Consider the following 18,546-nt stretch of genomic DNA (forward strand, 5'->3'; position numbering starts at 1 on the left):
TTGTGCTGGTACAACACAGGGACCTGCTCCTCTCCCCCAAGCTGCCTCCCATTCCCTTTAATTGTCTGGTGCACCACAGCAGGTATCTTGCACGGTTGGTCACCTTTAATGGCTCCTCAACAGCAGAGATTTAATTAAATTAGCAGGTTCCAAAACAAACGTGGAAATGAAGAGAAAATAGGCCCGGCTTGTTAAACACACGAAACTTCATCACTTAACAGTGACATTAACAAACGACGTTCATTACTAATTTTCCAAGTGACCAAGTCTGATGCCTGATGGAGATGTAGGGAATTCCGGTAATTCTCTTTTAATCATTTCACTTTGCATGATGGAAGGTGGGAACCGCTCAGCAGTGACACGGTGCTGGGCCCAAGAGGGGAGGCAATTCTTCATGAGAGACGAGCACAGGTTTTGTCTCGGCGCGGCATCAGCGCGACCAGAGAGCGAGGCAGAGGCAGAGCAAGCGCAGGGGGGTTTTAATCAGAGAGCAGGTTTTAATTCCCAGGCTCAGAAGAGCCGGTTGGTCGGCTTTGCTTCCGTGTGGCAGCACCTCCAGAGAGAACACAAAGAACCTCGTGGTGTAAACCACTGCAATTGCAGAGCAGTTAACAGCAAGAGGCCATAAAAGCTGTGTTGCTTTTTGCTTTAGCCCCCCTTGAAGATCCGTCCTTTTCGTGCCTACGTGAATCTCTGATGGATTCCCCAAAGCCATGAGTATGTTTATATTTCTGTGCTGGTCGTTCCTGTTTGCCCGTGTTAACTGCCACCATCTGCTTTCACTCTGTGAGCTGTGCTGTGCATCCCATATTGGACTCTGCTGTCATTCTCAGATTTCATAAATACACCTTACAAAAAAAAGATGGGAACTGACGCTGGTTTCAGTGTCTCACTCCATCAGTGCTTGATGTGGAGGAGCTTTGCACTCCTGTATTTGCTTTATTTTCCTCTTGCTCACCTCTCAGAGCTGCTGCCCCTGCGTGTTTTTCCCTCTGCAGTGTTTGTGGCTGATTCAGTGACTGCAGAGGTGTTTGCTTTTGTGGGCAGATGTGCCCTGGGAGAACGTGCGTGTGCTCGTGTGGGATGTGACAGGACAGGCTGTACCACAGCCCCAGCACAGAACAGCTGCTGGGTTTGGCTGGTGTGGTGCTGTTATTGCTGCAGGGGTTGGACAACACCTGCCCAGCATGACACAGGGACCAAAGCTCAAGGTGGGAGATGGCCCTCGCTGCCCAGTGGTCCTTGTCACATCACAGCACTGCTCTGCTCAGGCAGAGAGGATTTTTAGACACTGCTAATGAACATAAATTTGCATCCCTATTGCCTGCATAGACTGTGCCCTCCTAAATCCTAAAGCTCTGAAAAAGGCAACCTCAGCTCCAAAGAGCTTGCAGTAATACCTGCCAGTGCCTTCCCCCAGTGGTTACAAACAATGAACCCTGCAGCAGGCATTGGTTAGTGCAGGGTGCATCCCAGCCCAGAGACAGCCTGCACTGCTCTGGGAGGGCTCACACACCCAGGACATGCTGCTGGCACTGGAAACAGCACCTCAGCCGTGGGGGTGGCTTTGCCTGCTCGTTTCCCATGGTGTTATAGCAACATAGAACATTTTGGTTTGGATGGGAATTTTAAAAACCCTCCAGTCCCACCCCCTGCCATGGGCAGGGACACCTTCCATAAGACCAGGTTGCTCAGAGCCTTGTCCAGCCTGGTGTTGAAAGTTTCCAGCAGTGGAGCATCCTGTGCCTTATTTCCTGCTGGAAATTAGAGCACCCTTCTATCCCCCAGTTGCACCTCTCATCAGAACGAGCAGGCTGTGTCCACAGCAGGGTCTGTCACCTTGGGCAGCAGCTCCTGCTGAGTCTGAGTGGCACAGGGGGCTCAGATCCCACCCAGCTGTGAAGGAGTCAGGCTCAGTGGGGGGGTCAGGGTATCCCCGGTTAACAACCCCCAGATGATTTAAAATGAAGGCAACACAGTCAGACTGAGGGGTTCTCTAAAGGAGAGGCCTCCATGGTGTACCCAGGGATGACAGGAGGCAGGGACAGTTATGTGTTCTTTGTCAGGACTCTGGGACATCCCAGGCAAACCCAGAAGCTCCCAAAAAGTCCTGAGTTCTCGTGGGCAGGACAACGAGCTCTAGGCTACCCTGGGCTCACTGGGAAGACACTGTGAAGAGCCCTGGTGAACACTAAACAAGGAGCCAGTGTCTTCCTCCTTCAGCTGCTGTCTTCAGCTCCAGGAAGGTCTTTGCCATTGTAGAACTTAATTTCTGGAAAGCCCAGCTCAACCTCCAGGGCCAGGTCCGTGTGCTGCCTGCAGCAGGGCTGGCAGGGCAGGATGGGGCTGTGCTGGGTGCAGGCTCAGCCCCAGCACAGCACAGAGCCCTGGTGCTGCTCACAACTGGGGCAGTTGCTGCTCAAAGCCTCAGTTTGATTTAGTTTAGGTTTCAGAGGCAACATATAAACATTCCCAGTGCAGACACTTCTTCCATGGGGGCTCGGCCAAGCGGGGTTTCCTTCTCCGTGTTTATGGGAAAGCATTTTGTTTAGATAGAAAAGCAAATGATAAAATCCCCACATTCCTCCCCGGCACATCTCAGCCCCTGGGATGGAGATTCAGCACAAACTCAAGGGAAAATTGCATTAATAGTCTCTTATTAAAGCCCTGGCAGTGTGTCTGTGGGGCTCAGGAGATGGGAGAGGGTGGGAGGCACTGCTGGTGATGCAGCCTGCAAACCAAGAGTTACCCTGAGATCCATTACAGCAGAGAATGCCTCTCCTAAGGAATCTTCTAGCCCATGACTCAATCCCACAGCCTACCTACAGCCCAGGAAGGTTAGAAAAGGTGGTATTGCCTGTTCTGTGTCCTTGAGAACTATGAAATAAGAGAGAGTTTGAATTTTTACCCTTCAGGGCAGGTTGAAAATTCACTTCAGCATGAACACCAGCAGAAAGATTTACACCCATGTAGTACCACTCAAAATAGGCTTTAAATGAGAATTAATTGGTATCTATACCTCTCAGCAGGGTGAATTTCCCCTGGGTCTGAATAAGTCCTGCCTGAGCCTTTCATGGAGTTATTATTTCTTTCATTAAAGGGGTAGAAAAAGGAATGAAAATCTCCACTGAGAGCAGCTGGCTAATTTTTGCTCTTTCTTTATAACAAACTCAGGCCAGGATCTGGTTGCTGGCAAGCACAGCCCCAACATCTGCAGGAGGAGAGGCCTCTGGCCTCCCCAGCTCACTGGAATCTTCCAGCTGATGTGGAATGTTTCCCCAGTTAATGACAGTGTCTGTCAAGATAGGGATGGGGTGCCCAGGTGGTCATTTTTTGGATACACAGGATAAGTGATTGAAGGAAACCAAACCTTGTGCAGAGGTGGACTCCACAACCATCAGGTTTTCCATCTGGGACTGCTTTGAGGAAAAGGAGCCTCCTAATCTTATGTTGGTCTTGTCCAGTTTGGCCCTTTATTTGCATGGCCTGTTTAAGGGAAGGGTCTAATGTCACTCTCATGTCACCACTGACCTCCAAAGATCCACCATCACTCTCATAAATTATACCACTTACCAACAAGAGCAGTACCATGGTCTCCTCAGCAGTGAATTTCCAAGAGCTCCCAAGAGCAGGTCAATAAAGCTGTTTATCCCCAAGCACACCTTGGGAAAACGAGGCCCAGTGCTGAGAAGTGACTTTCCCAGCTCACCTGTCCAGCAGCACCATCACCTTCCTAAGGGACAGCCTTGGCCCTGCAGTAAGGGCTGGTCCTTCACCTCCTGTACCTTTGTAATTTGACTCCAGATGCTTCCAAAAGGCTTTTTTATGGCTGATCAACGGCTTCAGCATGACACAGAATAGTGGGACACACCCAGGGAACCTGCAAAGCAGTGGCTGCATTTCCATTGGTATTTGCAGGACTGGCACTGGGGGGGAGGGTGAGGAATGAAAGCATCAGGACTGACCTCCCCTCTAACTCTGATCCAGCTGAAATCCCCAGAGAGATGCACAGGAGGGCCCCAGATTAGCTGACACCAGCCTGAGAGCCTCACTGGAGCAGTGGTGTGGCAGCTCTCACCTCCACGCCCCCAAACCCCCTCCAACCTCCTCAAAGCTCAACCATAAAACAAAGGGAGCTGGTTCCTGACTGGGGACACTCTGGGCATCCACGGGAGGGAGGCAGTGCAGGGGTTAAGGCTCTTGGCAGCATTTCAGTGGTACGAGGCAATAAAATATTTTATGACATTTTTACAATATTGTGCAATGGGATTTCGAGACCTCAAAAGAAAACACTGTGTTAAAGTGAGATGCAGCTGAGTGGAGCAAGCCCGGCAGGTATGAGTTTATCTCTTTTCCTCCTCTCTCTTCCCTTCTCCCACTGCCCTCACTGCAGGCAGGAGCACTTGCTCCTCATGCCACGGGCCAGCCCAGCTTCCCTGGTGCTTCCCAGCACATCTGTGTTGGGTTTATGTGCGTGTCACATACTTGCACAGTGAGCACATATCACATGTTGCTACAAACAGCCCCAATAAACAGCGGAGCCAAGTGTGCCTAAATATTACAACATATTAAACACCCTTTAGCCTGATCCATAACTTTGTAATTGGTGTAAAAATAACATCTTATCTCGAAATGGGATTCCATGGTTGCCGTTGTCCATGAGTTTGTCTCTGAGCCAGAGATCTCTGAGGCTGTGAGAGTGTCCTGGGGAAGAGCTGCTGTTGCAAGGACAGGACACTGGGCTGGCCCAGCCTGGTCAGCACCACAGGAGCATTTTGATGGTCTTCTGTCACCATTCCAGAAATGGATGCACTGCATAGGTAGAAGATTTTCCTGCTGTTCCAAGGTAAATTTGACCAGGACTGTTCCAGATGCTCAGGGATCAGAGAACACTACTTAAAACATGCAGGAGCTTTAACACTAATCCCTGAAGTTGGGTGGTGGAAGAGGAGCCTTTACCTCCCCCAGATAAAATCTTCCTTCCCCATTTCCACCCTTCTGGTAACAACATGGCACAGGAATGTACTTTTATAGCTGAGGCAGTGAGGAGGTTCTTCTGTAATCGCTTTATTCCAGGAACTGACGCTCCAAGAAAAATCCCAAATATCACAAGGCTTGGCATAAAATCGTACAAATTGGCAACACTACATTGGGAGTGAGGCAAGCTAAGAACAGCCTAATCCAATCTTATGCTTTAGAGTCCCTGCATCGAGGCAGCAGATTGCCTGGGGTGGTTGGGAAAGAAAGGCTTGTCCCAGCATGGGATGTGTCCAGGCTCTCAGCAGAGCAGGGAGGGCTTCACAGGAGAAGCCCCAGCGTTTGAACCTCTGCAGGCAGAGACATCCAACGTCACGGCTGATTTGTCTGATCAAACAGAGCAAATCCCTCGCTCTGATCCTGCTGATGGCTCTAAATTGCTTTAACCATTGTGAAATGAGCCACACAATACATTTTCAGTGTAAGCAAATTTTTTTTTTCCTCTGTAACAGCTCTTTGGCCTTGACTTCAGTGGGAGGTTCATCTCCCTTGGAAGGTGCTACTGAGAAATTGGTGTGTGTGAAGTCTCACCTGAACTCCTTCTGCTCCTTTGTTCCCTCCTGTTGATTACTAATATGTTTTTTATTACACAGCTCCAGCTGTGCCTGGAGTTTCTTTGCTGTGAGTGCTGTACATGCTCACATGAAGGCACCTTTGTTTAGGAGTGTGTAATTACAGCCTCATTAGGCAATAGAGGAGAAGGATGAACTGCCCAGGGTCAGCTGCCATGCTGGGGATGGACACGAGAGGTCTGACCCCCACAAAGGCATCGGGCTCTTCCCAAAAGAGGGTCCACCTTGGCAGCCCATGGGAAGTGCACAGGGAGGAGTTGTTATCCATCCAATACATCCTGGTTTTATCAGCTCCTGCCTGTCCTCAGCAGCACTTCTCAGTGCCAGAGCAACTCCATGGGTCGAAGCAACAAAAAAGACGTACATTGAACTGCATTGAAACACCAGCACATTTTCTGCTCTCTTACTCAGAGAGATTTTTCCTCACCCTTTCAAGTTTTGAGAGCGCCCTGCGCCCCTCAGACTTCACATTTTTTTTGCAGTACTTTTGAAACTGGGTCAAACCTGGTAAAAATTTCAATATGAAAGTTTGAGCGAAAACTAACATGTGGCACCATTTGTCAATCACAATGAATCTTTTGCTGCTGGGAAAGGTATTATTTGAAAGCCCTGGATTTTCTCACAGTGTGAATTTTCCAGCCAAATGGTTCCAAATTCAAATTTTTTGTGAGATGTCAAAAAAAAAAAAATAATGGCCATACCAAGGTATGTCTCCCTTAAAATGCTAAATTCTCTGCTTTGAAAGTCAAATTTGAAAGCAAGTTTCTCCAATTAGGAGGAGTTTGCCTGGCAGGCTGTAAAGAGATTTTTTTATACTACAAACTTGCTTCTGGAGTCTGTGTGCACAATCCTTGAGGAATTCTGCTGGAAAGCACCATCCTGCCTGGCAGAGGTGCTTCCCAAAGTGACACCTCAGGCTCTGACTCCTCACAAGCCAAAGAACAACTTCCCTTGGGAGCTGCTGTTGGATTTATGTTGTTTTACTGGGGAACCTGGGCATTATCCTGCTCAGCCATATAAATCCTGGATATTTCTGGGTGTCATGGGTGGCCTGGTGAGTAAAGTATCTGTGTTCATCCATCCTTTGCACCATCTGCCTCTCACCTTGGGATTTCACCTTTGGGCTATTTTGGGATAGGGTTTTTTGGTGAAACTCTTCCAGAGCAGGAGAAGCTCCTGGGATCCTGAAGAGCTTTGGATGGAGAGCAGGAGCCCTGCAAAGGGGCAGGCTGTGTGCTGAGGCTCAGCTGCATCAGGGACAATGCTGGGTGGTGACAGAAGGTGACAAAAGTCCTTGCCATGAAGGCAGCTCTTCCTTGAGCTGCTTCTCACCTGTCTGCAGAGCCCTGCCAAGTCAGAAGCCTCAACCCACTAAAAATCATAAAGGAAACAAGAAGAAACTTTGATTTGGAGGAAAGAAAGGCTTTTTACAAGTGATGGCAAGAGGGGCAGTTGTGTCTCCTCTGAAGCAGTTGTGACTCCACCACTGGGCATGTCCACACTCACAGTGAGGGATGTCCACAACTGATGTCCCCTTCAGCTCATCCCAGTGAGTGCAGAACCCTTCCCATCTGCCTGTGGATTGATCCAAGTCCCCCTCCAGCACCTCACACAGTGCCCACCATCACCTCTCAGTGGTTTCCCCCACTCCAGGCTCTCTCCAGACATGAGGCTTTGGTGCCTCAGCTTGGGCTCCCAAAGCACCTGCAGCTCACCCTGAGCACTTCTTCACTCAGGGATCCTTGCAAAGCATCTGCTGGTGGCAACACCTCTCCCAGGAGATCTGGGAATGTGCCTGGACACCCCCCTGGGCTCCCTGGCTCCCGGGCCAGCTGCTATCCATGGCATCAGAACTTGGATTACATCGATCCTTGTGACATTGCCCAACTGAAACCCTGCTCCCCGAGGGAGGCTCAGCTTAATTGACTGTGGTTATTAATATTGTATTATCAGCAGCCAGATGGTCCAGAGACAGGCAGTTTTCATACATTTTACTGATGTCCTTCAGTGGAAAATTATTTCCACTTATCTTTCATCCTCATGTACTTCAGGTGGAACGAAGTGTTAGCAGCAGCACCCTCCACCACGAGCAAAGTCACCACGAGGAAGTGAAGAGGTGTCTGTGAGGTGTTCAATTAAAACAGCTCCATGGGATAGCTGAGGGGTAGGAGGAGGTGGTGGATCCTTCCTGCCAAGCCTGGAAAACACCCGGAGTGGCACTGCTGGAAAGACTCTCTTCTTTGCTCTTTTTATTCCACCGTTCCTGACTTTTTGAATGACACTTGAAGAGCTGGCAGGGGTGGGTGCTCAAAACATAAAGCCCTCAGAAGCATCACCAGAAACTTTCCAGATAAAGCCCCCACACACAGACAGGATCTACACAAGTCCCTGGGACCATCAAAGCCTAAACCTCATCTGTGGATAACCAGAGCTCAGGAATGAGGGAAGGAGCATCTTTAACAGGGTAGAAAAATGGGAAGTGCTTCAGGCAGGTCTGTAACCAAGAGGTTCTGTGGTTCCCACGGGGGATTCAGTCCTAGGAACAGCCAGATGGGCACCTCCTGGTGGGTCATTTCACTTGATCCCAGGTCCAGCATTGTCCATTAGCTCCTTCTACCCTTGAGATGCAAATGATGGTTGAGATTAACAGAAAGACCCTGGGCTTTATATCGCCAGGGGAAATTGCCCTTCATGGCTCCCTGTGTCCCATGGTGGTGGGGCTGCCCCTATCCAAGGTCCCCAGAGCTGATCCCAGTCCTGGCTCTGACACCAACTCACCCCAGGGCCCTTGGCATGTCCCACAGTGGTACCCTCACATCACCCCTACACTTGCAGTGTCACAGGGTCTGCCAGGGCTTATCCTGCAGGAAAACACCTCTCCAAGGCATGGTGGTGACAGGGGTATCTCGTGACAAGCTGACAACTCTCTCAGAGTGTCACCAGCATGTCATCTCTGTCACTAACTCCCCTCCTAATGAGTATTGCTGCTGACAGCTCCAGCGTGACCTCAGGGAAGGTTTGAGGGTGGGCTGGAGGCTTGGATGGAGCGTGGATGGGGTGTCAGGAGAGAGTGCTGGTGGTACCAAGAGCTGTGGGGAACAAGCTGCACTCAGACTCATGATATCACATAAATATAACTGCTCAGCTATTCCTGTGCAAATTACAGCTTCAGCCCAGCCTCTCTTTTCTCCTTGCAGTGAGAAGGGTGTAATTTGGGGGATTTGCTGGGGTTTTACCCATCCACATGCCCAGCCAGCCTCCCTACTGGGGAGCCCCTTAGTCCTGTGAGCCCTTGGGGCACATCCTGCCCCTCCAGCCAGAGCATCCACCTCCCCAATGCCCTCCTCTCCTCCCCACAACACTGCTGAGAGTTGAGGCAGCACCATGGGGGGATCCTGCCAGCCAGACATCTCCTGATGGATAGGCCACTAAAGCATGGGGAGGAAGCTTTTGAACAGTCACCAGCTCTCTAACAACATTGACAAGCTATGTGGGACGCTGTGGATCCTGGGGTTTGGGGTACCCTGGGGAAGCTGTGGGAAGCACAGCTCCCCAAAGAGAAACAGGCATTTCCAGAGGGCACATCCCATCTCAGGCACAGATTTAGGTGCAAATCACTCACTGCAGGCACTGAGGGAAGGCCAGGACAATAAATACCTACTTAGAGGCCTCAGGTAATTGCTTAAAACAAGATGAGCTGGATCCTCTCTAAGTGGCAGCTCTTGGACAATCACAATGACATTTTTGGGGCATTTCTGATTTTCTATGGAGACTTTCTCCCTGTGGTCACGGGGATTTGGCCAAGGTGACTTGGCTGAGCTCTGTGGAGGTGCAACATCCCCACAGCTGCTCCCTGCTCAGCCTGTCCTGTGCCAGCCCCAGCAGCGGGTCCAGTTCCTACAGGTGCATGGTCCAAGCACCCCCTGCCCTCACCCAGGTCACTGCATCCGGGAACATGGGGCACAAAATTGTGTCAGCAGAACAACTCTCATTCCTGGCACAGACACTTTGGTGCTTGGCCATGGTATTTCACTGCCTTGCCCAAACCTCTAGTAGCTCATCCTTCAAGTATTTGCTTCTGGGACAAAGTTTCCCCTCCTCCCAGGAGCATCTGATGAAGAGAGATAGTCAAAAGCACTTTTGTGTGAAGGAAACCAGCCCCAGGACGGGCTGGAACACTGGTACACCCAGTGCTGCCTGCTGAGCCTGAGACACATCATCCCAGGTGATGCCTCTCACGTGGCTGGACCAGCCCAGGGCCATCCTGCAAGGCAGCAACCAGGACCCACTCGAGGATGGAGCAGATGAGCTCTGGTTTGGTTTATTTTTGTGCTGATCCACCAGCCAGGGCTCACCTGGTGCCCACGCTGCCAGAACCAACATGTGCTCCCCAGGTCAGCCACTCACCGGGAACATCTCCAGCAAAATAGCAAACAGATGTCACCCAAGATCATTCATAAATATTTCACAGCAGCCTGTGAACCACCCGGTGAAAGACAGAGACCTCTGAGCTTATTACTGAGGGCAGACAAATGCTTCTAATTGGGTTGGCGGCAGCGACAATATTATTGACAGCAACAGAGAGAACAACAGCTACAGTTTATTTGCTTTGCTCTGGATACCCACGGTAATAAAATGTAAATTGAGGGTGATGGATAAGACTTGGTGGAGAGCTTGTGCTCCATCTTATTAGATTAGCACAGGAGCCTAAGGAGAGAGGGAGATGTGAGGAGATGCAGGGAAGCTGTGGAGAGGAGCACTGCTCCAAGGTGCAGGCAGGAGTGCAAAGGGAGCCACTTGGCATTAAGGCATTTGGTGTTTTCAGCCAGCTGAACCCAAACAGGAGCCATGGAATGGGGAGGGTAGATGGATATTTTCCAGGAATCCAACCCATTTGCTGTCAGATTGAACAGCAGTCCTGAAAGCCCACCGTGCCACACGTGGACATGGAAAACAGGGTGTATTCCCAAAAGGGTTCCTGCAAAAATCCCGTTTTCTCGATTCTCTCCAAGTGACAGAGATCTCAGCAAATGGGAGACATGAAATGAAGAGGGAGAGGGTGAGACTCAGAGGTGCTTCTGTTCCTGGGCTGCTTTGTGTATGCCACCCACCACTCATTTCTCAGAGGCTGCAGCGCTGTCCCCGTGTCACCTGGGATGATGTGACATTTGATTTGTTGCTCTTTCCAGAGCATTTTGAGGTCTTTGCTTGAAAGGAGCTTTTATTAAACTTCCTGCATGCTAAGAACTGCCTGGGACTAATAAACACAATTTAGGAAAAGTAATTTGGGAACATGACAGCAGCTTGGTTCCGTGTGCTTTTGGGTGCATAATCGTGTGTGTGTGTGTGTTTGAGTGCGTGTAGCTCACAAATTCTCTTGAGATCCCCCTCCTTTTGGAAGCAAAAGGCTCCCATATGAGAATAAGTCTTGAAATGACGATATTTTATATGCAAGTATTAATCCTCTCTTTAAGCAGCCCGTTTATTAAAACTGGCAAGTTTCAATTTTTGAAGCCGGTTTCTCGGGATGTCATTATCCTCCTGCTGCAGCAGATTAGAGGATTGCTGGGAGGATGCAATTTGAGCTCAATTAATTCTGCTTCAAGTCCCAATTCAGTGTTGCTAAATAGCTCTCAAAACCTCTATCAGGCTCTCCAGGACTCCACTGCCTCAGGAATGCTGCCCTGGGACCGGGTTTGTGCCCCCACGCCGGGCACTGGTCCTGTTTCCACCATCACTCCCTCTTTCCTAGAGGACTCCTGCAAGATTTTTTGCTCAGCTACTCAACCTTGTGTCCAGGAAGCAAATGCTAAGCTGGTCTTGCAAAATGCCAACCCCAGAATTCAGTTTATCTCCTTTTTTCTTTTTTTTTTTTGGTATCACTTCTCTTAAATCACTTAAACCATTGGTGCCATTCATTTCCATGTCTGCTCGGATACAGTGATGTGAGGGAATGGCAGAGCAAAGCAGATAGAGTATAAAGCAGTGAAATAAAAATAGACACCTCACAGGTTTGGGGGGTTTGGTTTGTTGTTTTTTCATTCCTTGGGTAGGACTTACCTTGACTGGCACAAGTAGGATTAAACCAGAGCTTTGGCTTAACCTGCTGAGCTCGGAGCCTGTGAATCCTCACTCATGCAGTTGGTTCTGTGCAGGTGGAAATTGGGCTCAGGGCATGTGTAAAGTGAAGACTCTGTCAATCAGAGCTCATTCTTCCAGGCAGAAATTGCTTTTCTTTATATGCTTTTGCAAAACCTGTAGGATTGGGCCCAGAGCCAAGACTACCCAAATCATTATTAATCTTGACCCAGTTTACAAACAGGTATCAAGTCCATTTCCTTCGTCCCTGTCCTTCATGAACTCTCTTCCTTCCTTGCTCTCCCTCTTGTGCTCAGAAGTACATACTGCACATCCTCTCTCCAGCATCTCTTACAACGAACCCACCTTATTTATTTGTTTAACATGAATTCAGACCTCACTGTGATATTCAGCACCTTCCAGTCTGATGTACCTACTCTCACTGGATGCTCAAGAAAGGGGAGTTTGGGTACCATGAAGCCACGCAAGGCATCACCATCAGCATGAATATGGAGTAGGTGACTCTTGCAGCTGCCTCTGCTGGTTTTATTTTAAGAAAAGGAGGGTTTCTGAAATGCAGACCGTCTGAAAGAGAAAGGACTGGGGCAGGTGGGGGGATGGAGCTGTTTTCTTGGCAAGGGAAAGGCACAGGCTGTTTCCAGAGGGAGGTAAGGACCCATGACAACTGCAGGCTCATCACCTTCCCCAGCCTCCTCTCTCCAAATGCCCGAGCTGCATCATGGCAAACTGAGGGTGATGATGCACTGGCATAGGTTGCCCAGAGAAGCTGTGGCTGCCACATCCCTGGAAGTGTCCAAGGCCAGGTTGGACAGGACTCAGAGCAACCTGGGCTAGTGGAAGGTGTTCCTGCCCCTGGCACGGAGGTTGGACTAGATGATTTTTGAAAGTTCCCTTTCAACTCAAACTATTCTGTGATTATATCAAAATAAACTCTGAATGGTCAGGTGAGACCACAGAGCCCCAACTGCAAAAGCACTTGCCCCAAGCTCTGAGGCACTGGTGGAAATGCCCATGTTGTTCTTCTTCATGGGAATTGCCCATGGAAGCACAGATGAGCCTTTCTGAACACATCTCTCCAGCAAAAGGCAGAAAACACAGCTCCATGAGAAATGTCAGCTTCAAAGGGATCCCCCCATGCATTCCAGACCCTTGGCCCATCAGGCAGCAGCCTGAAAAAATACTTGGTCCCTAAAGGTCAGCGTGTGTCTCGCAGCAGTGGCCCAGCCAGGGAGTGAAAGGCACAGCTGAGGGATGTGCTGGGAAGGTCCTGCCTCTGGCCACAGGTGCCACACACCAGCAGTCCCCCAAAACTCATCTGCTGCCTCGGTGTACTCTGTTTTCACTCCCCTTTGCATCTGAGCTGGGACAGAAAGCCTTGTCCTTGTCCCTGCTGCACACCCACATCTGCCACGGACACCCAGCCTGTGGAGCAGAGCGGGCTCTGCTGATGGCAGTGACACCTTGATCCCTGTGCTGGATGGAGAAACCTTGGGAGAGATGTGACAAGGAGGTGACCTGCACCCCTGCACTGTCCCCCCTGCACAGCCAGCAGCATATGCTCTCTTCCAAAACTTTCTCCTTCCCTGCTACAAAGCCTGTGGAGTCAATGCCAATTGCCCTCCTGTCCCACATCTTACAGTTGAACATGAGTGGAATGCTTGGCTTTCCTGAGGCTGCCCTTCAGACATGGAATATGGAAGTGTGGGAGTGCTCACAGTGCTCTGAATCCCCAGGGATTTGCTCTGACCCACTGGTTCCACTGTGCCCTGTGGAGTTGATATCCAAGCAGGAAATCTGCACCACCCCCACGTCCTGCAGCACATCCCAGGCTCTGATGGTTCTTTGGAGCCTCAGCAGTCCAGGGATGGGCAGCTCTGCATGTTGGCAGGAAAGCTGGGGGTGTGCTCCATCCCCTGTGCCCAGGCCATGGCCACACTGGTGGAGATGTCCTGGGGGTGCTGAGGGCACCCTTCTCTGCTGCAGCACCCCTGAACTGGCAGGGGCTGGGGCTGCCTGTGCTCTGTTCCCTGCCTTGGCCCAGGGCATCACCCAGGGCTGCTGGGGCTTGGCTGCAGCTGAGGGCAGGGTCTGGGCTGGGGGAACAGCACCAGGCCAGTCCTTCAGCTGCTGTTTGTTCCACCACTGCTGTGCAGAGCAGACAGAGGAGGTCGAGGTGGGCACGAAGTGGGCTCAGTTGGGCCAACTGCATCCAGCCCACCCTGATGGGGCTGGGGTTGAGCCAGGGAGGGCTTTGTGGCACATGGTGTCTCATGGGGCATTGCTGCCCCTCAAACACAGCTGTCCCCCAGCCCAGCCCCTCTCAGTGACACCGATCAGGCTCCTGCCACGGCTGTGGGTGGTTTGCAGCTATTGACTGCAGGGAGCTGGATCGATACACAATCTGTCTTGCCTTTGTGGTTGGGAATCCTCAAAAAAAAAAACAGTTAAATGCTTGGACAGGCCCAAAGGAGGATGTTGCAGCTGGGGATCATGACCCTGGCAGATGCCTGCTCCCGTGAGGCCACCCTGCCTTTCCCAAATATCCCCACAGGGTGATTCCCAGCTCATGGGAAGGACTGTGAGCTGCACAGGTAGGGCTGGGATGCCAGCACATGGATATCAGCTTACCATCCTGAGGTGGGACAGCCCCATGCACAGACCCAACAGGCTGTACCCAGTAACTACCCCCTGGAATAATCTTCATTTTGGAGCACGATTCCATCCTTGAAGCCTTTCACATGCACAAGTGGCCCAGCAGAGCTGAAAGCACCAAACCACCCAACATCTCCCAAGCCAGGGCTGTACAGAGCTGCTTGGAGGTCACAACCACAGCCTCTAACCTGAGAGGCCCTGTGGTCCACCGTGCCTTTAAAACTTCTCTTTACATGTTAATTTTCCTGGGAGAACCCCGTGGTTTTGAGAGTTAAGAGCATCCACTAAATGGGGAGGTGGATGGTGCAGAAGGGTTTCCGTGCTACAGTTCCCTGCTGGAATTTCCAAGGCATTTTTGTCAGCTCATGTTGACAACTTAAGTCTTTCAGCCATTCCTGTATCAGTCAACCAGCAGCTCATAAGGCCCAGAGAAAAAACAGCTTCCAAAAATCACATCTCTGAGTCTCACCTCCAGCTCAGGGCAGGGGCAGGAGCCAAACAGACCTGGAGAAGGGCAGGGCAAGGGATGCAGGGGAAGAGCAGGAAGGGAAGAAGATGCTTTTGGCAAGCAGAAAAAGAGCAGATTAATGCAGATTTTGTGCTTGGATTTTGGGTTTTTTTTTCAAATGGGAACTCCCTGTGAAACTTTTCAAGGATCTTTCCCAATGGTGCCAGGTCACTGGAGAAGATCCACCATTAAAATTACCAAAGTAAACAAAACATGTCCCTGCCTTTAGCCTGGCTGGTGCATCACCTTCCCTTCATGATGGTGATGTTGGAAAACTAGAACACCACCACCAAACCCCTTAAACAGGAGGTTCCAAAGGGTTGCCCGAGGGTGAGGATCAGCTCCACAACTCCATCCAGAGAGGAAAATCCCCTGACATATCCCTAGGGTTGACCCAAGGGTGGGGCTCATCCAACACCATCCAGAAAGGAAAATCACCCGACATATCTCTGGAGTGATCAGATCCCGAAAGAAGGTGATTTGTTAACGCCCTGGGTCCGTCTCCTTTGTGCAGAGCCAGGACATCTGGCAGGAGCACGAGGGGCTGGTGGTGGCTGTCCCTGTCCCCATTGCTGGCCAGCGAGCTGTGCTCATTGAAACACCGACCGCGATTCTCATGCAAATGGCCGGACAGGCGAGAACAGATGTGAAACATTTGGTTCTGTTCTTGTTGGCTTGTAAAGAAATAATGTGACTGGAATGGGGGGAAAAGAGGGGCCAAGGAGGGTGTGGGGGGGGAGAAAGTTTATAACAATAGCTCTCCCTTGGTGGCCCGAAGAGATGGAGTTTATGTCAGGCTGTGCCAAATTCGCATCTCTAAGTGAATGGGCCCGGCCCTGTCAGGCTTTGAGGTAGGGGCAATACACAAATATTATAAATACAGGGAAGTGTAGAAGCTGTGTCATGTCCAGTGTGGAGACATCAATCACCCCCTTCCCGCCCTCAGTTTATAAAGTGGTTTCTGACGGTGCTTAGTCGGTTTACGCCGGCCGTGAGGACTGGCTGGAAAAGCTGACTGCATGCTCCAAGTATGTGGTGTCTGCTCTGGGGGAGCCCCGGTGATGAGGTGCCCTGGCAGGTTTTGTTGATATTAGCAGATGGAAAGAAGAAAAATCCATTGGTGCAAAGAGCCAGGCGGGTGGAAAGCACAGCCCATGCTCTGGCTGACCCTGAAGGAGCACGGGGTGCCCGTCACCCCCCTCCCCACTGCCCCGTTCAGCACTCGGGATGGGGGAACCAGGCTGGTGGAAGAAGAAACCCCACAGTGACACAGATATGGGATGATGCTCTGTTTACTCTGCTGTTGCTCATCATGGCTCTGGAATTGCAGAACTCTGCTGTCTGTTGGCATGGGACGCCCACCCAGACATAGATGTGTCTTAAATGAGCATGAGGCCCTTTGTCTGTGAACATCCATGCAGAGAAATGCCTGAACACACACATGAAATGCAGATGCACAGGGCTCATGAAGTGCAAACATGTAGGTGCCCCCCACAACGCTGCACACACCTGCCCCTGCACTCCTGTGCATGCAGCACAGGTGTTCACACACAGGCAGGAGCATCCCTTTGCACACACACACACTGGACCCTGAGCTTCACTTTTCCCTTCTGTATCTATGTGGGTACCTCTGAGCTGGGACACAAGCTCACACCACGAAGGGGAACCTCAAGAATGAGCTTTTCCTGCCTGAGCCCTCCCAGCACAGTGCTGCAGGTGCCTCTGACACACTCCAGCAGGGAGACAAGGGTCCCTGGGTGAATGTGGAGGCCAGGAAGGGAGTAGAGACAGTGGGAAGAGGGAGCCTGGTGACTGGGAAGGGGCAGAGAATGGCAGACCTGCTTAGCCCATGGCAGATGTGGAGGCCAAGAAAAGCCATCAATGGTAACACATCCAGACTAACCTGTTGCTCTCAGGCCTCTTCCCTGTCTAGAGGAGGTGACCGCATCTCCCAGGGCATGTCCAGCTGAGGCTGGTCAGGTGGACCTGTCCAACTTCCCCCCAGCCCCTCTGCTTCCCTCAGCCAAGCCTCCCAGGCAGCTGTGTTGAGGGAAAGTGTCTGCTTGTGTTCCATGAAGCACTAAAGATCATGTTTGGAAACAGCCGGGCTGACGGCTGCCTGTGCAGCTCAGTAATTACACACTCAGCACTGTGCTCTACATGCAAATTAGGCCTAAAATGACACTGGGATGCTGTGCTCCCAACTTGACAACAGCTCAGTCCTGGGACTGCCTCCAAGCCCCTCCAGTGCTCACTTAGGACTGGTTCTCAGGGCCACAAGTCACACCTTGCTCTGTTCATATCCAGACTTCATCCCAGTGGAGCGATGGGCTCATCCATGTGCAGGTGTGAATCCCCCTGCACACACCGACAGGGGGGTGTGGACACACTGCCAAACACACAGCAGGGCAGTTTTCCCCTCCCAGGGGTTTTTTGGGTGGGTTTAAGGTGGCTTTTGCCACTGCTCAGCCACCCCCAGCCCAGCTTCGAAGCCTCAGCGAGTTCTCCAGGCGTGACTTCACCCTCTGCTGAAGCCCAACCATCTCCGTGGGTTTTAGCATGGGCTGGCAGCAGGTTTTAGCACAGCCTGGCAGGAGCACAGCCTGTCTGAGGATGGGGTGCTAAGAATACAATATTCAGCCCAAACTCCCAGGGTGATGCAAGGAGGCCAAATTTCCCATACAAGGCAGGAATGTGCATCTCATTCCCCCTTCCAGCAGGAACTAATGCTATGTTACTGCTCTGCTTCCTTTTAAAGTGCTCTCTTCAGCCCAGAAAAGCCAAGAAGAGGAGCTGTCACCAGCTCCTCTCAGCTGGGACAGAGCAGTGGGAGCAGCAGGGCAGGGTCTCCAGAGGAGTGGGCACCCCGGGATTTGATGTGCTGGAGGTGCATCACTGCCCCTCTCTGCCTGTGGTTCTGGTGGTTTCCAGGTGTCTCAAACACCCCAGGAGCACCTTGGGGCTCTGGATCAGGTCCTCTTGTTTCCAGCTGTGGTTTCAGCCCTTCTGAGGGAGGGAGATATTCCAAAGGGATCACATGGAAAGAGCAAGGCGTGAGAATCAAATCAGTGCCTCCACGTTCAACCCACACATGTACCATTTCTGTACAGAGGACAAATTATTCCTTAAAACCTGCTGTGAAGGGAGGAGCTCACAGGCTTTGCACCCAGCCCTTCACTGGTGGATCTCTGGCTCTTTTTTTCCAGCCTTTTGGGAGACTGAATCAGCCTTCAGTGCTCTCCAAGCGTTGCCTGATATCCAATAAAGTCAATTAAAAGACTTCCCTTTAACTTCAGAGCTGCTTGTCTGAGCCTTCCCAAAGAGACAAGGCATTTTATGGAGGGACAAAGTGAACCTGGATGTGAGTGTGGGCAGCTCCCACAGGGTGCACCTGGTCCCCAGTCCAGTCACTGGGATCATTTTCTCCAAATGGTGTGTCCATCCTGGTCTGGGAAAACCTTACCAAGTTTGTATCTTCATCAAAGCCAACCCTTACCCATAAAACATGCCACTTTCCCCAAAAGCACATTTTTAACAGAAACAAAAAGTTTTATCAACAGTAGCCAGCCTTCCCTGTGTGTTTAATGTAGAACCATAAATGCAGATTTAGGATTTAATTTTCCCTGTATTGTTTCCATTGCCTGGTTTGGATCTCTTTTCTTTTTTTTTTTTTTTTTT

The sequence above is a fragment of the Manacus vitellinus genome, unplaced genomic scaffold, assembly GCF_001715985.3.
Source record: "Manacus vitellinus isolate BGI_N305 unplaced genomic scaffold, ASM171598v3 scaffold_24_pilon, whole genome shotgun sequence".
Classification (NCBI taxonomy): Eukaryota; Metazoa; Chordata; class Aves; order Passeriformes; family Pipridae; genus Manacus; species Manacus vitellinus.